Here is a 7,249-nt window from a genome sequence, read left to right as displayed (position 1 = left end):
GAGGTCCACCTGACTGTAGCAGAAAGAGGGAACTTCAGATGAGAGGAGGGAGAAATCCTGGAGAGGTGATCCTTAAACGGTGGCTGGAATTTCCGCAGGAGGCCATGGAAGACTTTACAGGTGAGTGAAGCTTGAACTATGCGTGGTCAGGAGGGACTGGAGTATGGGGGGATGGGAATGATCATCTTACCTGGCCATGAGGATCAGATGAGCTAAAGACCTATGGACTTGGCATGTGACCTCACCTTGCCTTACCATTCATTTTACAGTTGGGGAAACTGAGGCCTAGAGGCCAGAGTTGCCTGCCCAAGGTCACACAGAGAGAAAACATCAGTTGCACCAGGAAGAAGCCTAGTAGGGAGGTCAAACTGGAGCAGGGTAGTCAACTGATAGGGGGCACTGAGGGCAAAGGCCAGGCTCCTTCCTTCCTCTTCCCTGGAGTTGGCAGGCACTGGCTTCTCTGGGGTTTCTTTTCTCATGCTCTTTTCTCTTGCAATCTCCCTAATGGCCACTGGATGGCGCCTGGAGCTCTGATTTGGAGCTGGATCCTAGAGCCTTCGCAGGCCGTTGGCATCTGGCACTTGGGCTGCAGAGCCTGTCCTCCCTTAATTCCCCGACTCTGGCAGCCCCACCACCGAAGTCTACAAGCTGCTTCTGTTCCCATGCAGTGGCCCCATAGTCCTGGATTTGAAGACCAGCCCTGCTACTTACCAGGTGTGTGTTTGGTGTTGACAGGTACTGGTTCCCTTTCTCACTTCTTGATTCCTTTCTCTCATTTCCCTTTCCTCCTACCCGCTTAACCCTGCTGGATACAGGGAATTCCTGTTCCCTAACCATGCCCCACATAAGGTCAGTTAGCGCTTGCTTCTTTGTTTATACCCCCATCTTACGTTATGGGATAGAAGACTTAAAAAGGACCCATGAATTCAGGAAAACAAACATCCATTAACTCAAGAACAGAAAGTGAGAACCCAAGTAACAGTGTGAGGAGAGTAACACTGCCAAGAAAGCTTAGATGGAGAAGGCACCGAGCCTGAACAAAGACCCCCGGGCCCGGGTCTCTTGGTGCCCAGGCAAGCACGGGTTCATGTGGCTTTCAGAGCCTGTTAAGATCAGGAACAAAGCATGTACATATTGGGGGAGTCCTGAGCCCAGGTGTGTGGAGAGAACTCAGCGCCCTCAGCCTTCTTGGTTCCCTGGAGAGTTTGAATCATTAAAAAACGACAATATCTTCCCTAGTGGTTAGCAGAGATGCCACTTCTGGAGCTTTTTCTTAGACTTAGTAACATGAACTAGGCATGGCCTTGGGTGGGAAAGGGCAGGGCAGGAAGGGCCTGTAACTTCAGCCAAGTGCTGGACTCGCTTTCTGAATTTCACCTCTGTGTTGTCTGGCTCTGTTTCTCCGTGGTTTTTGGCCTTTCTCTTCTTCTATTCTAGCTCACAGCTCTCTCCATTTCTGCAGCCGGCACAGCTGCTGTCTCTAAGGACTGTCTACTCTTCTGGCTCTTTGGACCTAGGATAGTGAAACAGGAGAGAAAACTATCAATTACCAAACACTGGCCTGCAGGCTGGGGTCCAGGCTGTGCCTTTCATCTGTGTTGTCTCGTTGAAACCTCTCAACCTACAGGAGGGAAAACCGAACTTGAAAGAGGCCAGTTAGTTGCCCAAGGCCCAGAGCTTCCAAGTTAGGGTTTGAACCCAGGTGGTCTTGATCCCAGAGTAGGCCCATTTCACATTTCTACCCTTCAGTTATTAGGGACAAATTTGGACTTTTTCAAAGAAACCTTTTTCAGGAAGCTTATGGAGCAGACCAAAGCAAAGCCCAAGATACAGTGCAGGTGAATGGCAGGAGCCGCTCTGCCATTTGTCAGCAGCGCAGCCTCCATGGGACGCTTTTGCTTCAGTGTCCCCTCTTGTAAAACCTGTGAGCAGGCCAGGCATGGTGGCTCACACCTGTAATGCCAAGCACTTTGGGAGGTCGAGGCGGGCGGATCACAAGGTCAGGAGTTCAAGACCAGCCTGACCAACATGGTGAAGCCCCATCTCTACTAAAAATACAAAAATTAGCCGGGTATGGTGGCATGTGCCTGTAATCCCAGCTACTCAGGAGGCTGAAGCAGGAGAATCGCTTGAACCCAGGAGGCAGAGGTTGCAGTGAGCCAAGATCGCGCCACTGCACTCCAGCCTGGGCGACAGAGGGAGACTCCGTCTCAAAAACAAACAAAACCAAGAAACAAAACAATAACAACAACAAAAAAAAACCTGTGGGCAACGCCAACCTCATAGGTTAAAAGGAAAGAGCGAAGTCATTGATGAATGTGAACATGCACAGTGGATGATCAGGAAGGGCCCCTTTCTCTTCAGGCCGTTACTTGCCCTTTTTCCACACCCTCCCACTCATTTGAAGTGGCGTGGCTTCAGATCCCCAGGCCCAGTGAAGAAGTGGGGCCACATCACACAATGAAAAGCAAATTGCTGTTAAATACACAGAGGAGGGCATAAGCAGCTCAGCTTTATGGAGCCCAGGAAGGCTTCCTGGAGGAGGTGGCAAGTGAGCTGCACCAGCAAGGAAGGGTAGACATTCCGCAGATGATAAAGGAGGAGAGGGCTCCTGGGCACAGGGCTCGAGTGGCTTTTCAAGGGCATGTGGGGAGGGTGAGGCTGGAGAAGACAGTCGCCCTCAGTCCCCCAGGTGGATCATGCTGCATCCCATGACAAGGGCTTGTGGGTTAGTGGTTCTAACCCACAACACTTCATGGACTTATGAATCACCTGAGGGTCTGTTAACATGCAGCATCCTGCAGTGGGGCCCAGGAATCTTTGTTTCTCCCAGCTCCTGGGTGACACTGTGCAAGTGATCAGAGGAAGAAAGGAGACACAAAGCTTCTGGTGATGGACATGAGTGCTGGGCAAGGGCTCAGTGTCCTCCACCAGGCAGGGGAGCAGACTAGGGTCTCAGGATCTTGGGTGTGGGCGTGTACTAGACCTTGTGCCCCACATGAGCGGACGTGAGGAGCTAAGCTGAGAAACAGCAAATGGGAAAGCAAATGTGAATGCCAGGGCAAGCATTACAAGTTTGTTAGGAGTCACCAGGGGCTGGGCAGAGAAGGCAGGTTCAGTCACAAGGGTTTCAGTCCAGAGACATGTGCTGGAGAGGAGAGGGAAGGCTGGAAGGGGAGGTATGAGGAGCAACTGCTGGGAAGCAATTTTTTTGTTGCGGGAGATGAGTGGCAGCCCTGGGGCTTTGGAAAAGGTGATAAAAAAGAACATATACTAAGGGCCTGAAATTCTAAGGACTTAGGAAGAACCCATTTAATTCCCATAGCCATCTTAATTAGAAAAATATATTGTTATTCTTAATTTACAGACAAAGAAACCCAGTCCCAGAAAGTAATTTGCACAGCAAATAAGCCGTGGAGCAGAGACTGAAGTCCAGACTGTGTCAGTCCAGAGCTGGGCACTGATTCTTCATTCTAGGGTATCCCAAGCTCATTTAAAACTCCCGGATCCATGAGCCACTGTTTCTTTCTGTTCTTCCTCCTGCCATGGACAATCCCATCTCCAGCCCACCTCATCCCTTGCTCTGCTCTTTCCCAGGTCCAAGATGGTTCTTTTTCCTGAAGTGGTGAATGGAACTGCTGCTGTTTATCCCTTTCTAGGCAGCCAGGGCATGCGTGTTCTTCCCAGCAGCTGAGATGAGGATGGAAATTAATAGAGGATATAGACAGAAAAAACTAACAACTAACTACACTATGCAGATAATAATTGAGGTGTATTTTCTCCCAGATGAACAAGATAATCTGAGTGACCCCTGTTCCCTATTACAGGACTCCAATTCCTAATCTTGGCAGTTGCCCCCCAAAATACCCTCCCAGTGAATGTTTCTTGAATACCTGCTTTGGGAATATGTTAGGTACTGTGCTGAACACTGGGGATTCAGTGGTGAAAAAGAGAGTCCTACACTGTCTTTAAGAAACTTGTGTTCTAGGAGAGGGCAGACAACAAGTAAGTAAATGAATAAGGTTTCAACTAGTGATCATTGCTGGGAAGATGATGACATTGAGTAAGGGTAGAGAGCTGCGCTGTCCACAGGATTTCCATGATGGTAGAAAGGTTCTATATCCTTGCTGTCCAACATAGCAGTCAATGTGACTAATGTGACCAAGAAACTGAATTTTAAGTTCTGTTTTAGATAATTTAAATTTAAATAGCCCCATGTGGTTTATGGCCACTGTGTCACTCATCACAGGTATAGAGGACATCTGGAAAGGGGAGAGGTGATTAAGTGAGGTGGTCAAGGGAGACTCCCTGAGGGGGCGAAATTTGAACTGAGGTCTGAGAGGGAGGCAGCCTTCCATTGTTCCAGGGGGAGAGAGTGCAGATGTGGGGGGCTTCTGGGGTAGACAAAGCTTGAAGTTCTGGGGCGGAGAGAAGGCTTGTGAGCTGGCATTCACTGGGTGAGGTAGTGTGGTGGGAGCTGAAGGTGGAGGGGTGGTGGGTACCGGATAACTGGGGCATGGCAGGCTGCGGTGAGGTGGGCACCCCTCATTCCCCTTAGCAACACAGCAGGTATAGCTGCCCTGCCCTTGCCTGCCCCCTTCTCTCTCAGAGCTGTGGGGAGGACTAGATGAGACCAGGTAACGTGCACATGCTCTGTAAGTTGTACAGAGCTGCCAGGCGATGGCTCATGCCTGTTAATCCCAGCACTTTGGGAGGCCGAGGCAGATGGATCACCTGAGGTCAGGAGTTCAAGACCAGCCTGACCAACGTGGTGATATCTCATCTCTACTAAAAATAAAAAATTAGCTGGGCATGGTGGCGGGTGCCTGTAATCCCAGCTACTCGGGAGGCTGAGACAGGGGAATCGCTTGAACCCGGGAGGTAGAGGTTGCAGTGAGCCGAGATTACGCCATTGCACTCGAGCCTGGGCAACAAGAGCGAAACTTCATCTTAAAAAAAAAAAAAAAAAAAGTTGTACAGTGCTGCCCATAAGGGTAGAGCTGTGGTTCTGAGTGTGATCTTGGGCCAGCAGCATGAGCATCATCTGGGAACACGTTAGAAATGAACATTCTTGGGCCACACCCTGGATCTACTAGTTTAAAGCTCTGGGTGTGGGGCCCAGCAACGTTTCCAAAAGCCCTCCGGGTGGCTGTGATGCAGGCTCAAGTTTAAGAGCAACTGCAGAAGACTGGCGGCAATCACCTCCTCCTCCTCCTTCTCATCTCAGGCCCCCAACAAATTGTCCTTCCAACTCCAACCCTGGCAGAATTCCTTGGTGGCTCATTGTGCGCCCTAGCCCTCCTTCCCTCAGAGCTAGCTCAGCTTTTGGCTTCACACACACAGACTAAAACAAACAAACAAAAATCAGATAGATAAAACCTTTGTATTAAAAATATTTTCACCATACAAGCCGTCCAGGGTCATCATTAAAATAAAACTTAGGCCAGACACAGTGGCTCATGCCTATAATCCTAGCAGTTTGGGAGGCCAAGGTGGGCAGATGGCTTGAGCTCAGGAGTTTGAGACCAGCCTGGCCAACATGAAGAAACCTCATCTCTGCTAAAAATACAAATATTAGGTGGTCATGGTGGCATGCACCTGTAGTCCCAGCTACTTGGGAGGCTGAGGTGGGAGGATAGCTTGAGCCTGGGAGGCAGAGGTTGCAGCGAGCTGAGATTGCACCACTGTACTCTCGCCTGGGCGACAGAGTGAGACTGTCTCAAAAAATAAATAAACAAAACGTTTATAGCATAGAACCTATCAAGTGAAAAAAAGATCCCCTGCTTCCGTTAATCCTATTCCCTAGAGATTACCACAGAATGATTTCTTGTGATTCCTTCTAGACATCTCCTATGCCTGTAGAGGCAGCTAGTGTAGTGCTCCGAAACCAGTTTGCTTGGTTTAAAATCCCAGGTTTGCTTATTTGTCAAATAAATTGGACAAGTTTTCTCAGTGTTGTCATTCAGAAAATGAAGTTAATAATAGCACCAACCTCAGAGAATTGTTGTGAGGATTAAATTAATTCAAATAAAGCAATCAGGAGACAATCCACTTAACATTCTTATAACAGTGCCTGGTATATAGTATGTACAAACATGAGTGTTTGTTAATAAATAAAATGCATGGCTGAGGTTTAATTATTCTATGCCTTTTCCTTGGGGATATAGTCTTGAGAGAATAAGCCAAAGGTGCAGGAACAGTTGGAAAGCCATTTACGATGGGGATGATATTGAGAGCCACTGAAAAAATCCTGACCAGATGATTCTTGCCGGTGACCTCGGCTGACTTCCTTGGTTTCTGATCATTATTTCTTATTTTATTTTATTTTATTTTTTATTTTTTTTTTGAGATGGAGTCTTGCTCTGTTGCTCGGCTGGAGTGCAGGGACGTGATCTTGGCTCACTGCAACCTCCACCTTCCAGGTTCAAGCGATTCTCCTGCCTCAGCTTCCCGAGCAGCTGGAACTACAGGCGCACGCCAACACACTCGGCTAATTTTTGTATTTTTAGTAGAGACGGGGTTTCACCATGTTGGCCAGGATGGTTTCGATCTCTTGACCTTGTGATCCGCCTGCCTCGGCCTCCCAAAGTGCTGGGATTACAGCCATAAGCCACCGTGCCCAGCCTCTAATCATTATTTCTATAAACTCCCTGGTATCTTTGCAAAGCTTCTAAGTTTCACAGTTTCAAAAAACATAGCAGGAGGGGGGTATTTACATAGAACCCAGTGTGGATGGTGCACCCTGGACTTGTGAAATGGTCTGTCTGATATCAGCCAGGTGTGGCATGTCTGTTGCTTGCAACCAAGAACTCTGACCATGCCTTCCTCCATTCTTTCTAAGGGCTGTGTAGTATTCTACTCTATGTATGTGTTGTATTTCACTTAACCATTTCTTATTGATGGATATCTGGATAGTTTAGCTATTCTACACTACACAGACAAATGCAATGACAAGCTTCCCAGAGCCTATTGTCCAGCCCCCACCTGTACCCTATTCCCCCTGCTTTTTTTTTGGAGACAGGGTCTTGCTCTGTCACCCAGGCTGGAGTGCAGTGGCACAATAACAGGTCACTAAAGCCTTGCTCTCACAGGCTCAAGTGATCTTCCCACCTTAGCCTTCTGAGTAGCTAGGACTACAGGTGCATGCCACCACGCCTAGCTATTTTTTTCATTTTTTGTAAAGATGAGATCTCACTATGTTGTCCAGGCTGGTCTGAAACTCCTGGGCGCAAGTGATCCTCCCACCTCA

This window comes from Pan troglodytes, chromosome 21 (genome assembly GCF_028858775.2).
Source record: "Pan troglodytes isolate AG18354 chromosome 21, NHGRI_mPanTro3-v2.0_pri, whole genome shotgun sequence".
NCBI classification, from domain to species: domain Eukaryota; kingdom Metazoa; phylum Chordata; class Mammalia; order Primates; family Hominidae; genus Pan; species Pan troglodytes.
The sequence above is the reverse complement of the archived record's forward strand: the minus strand, read 5'-3'. Positions refer to the sequence as shown.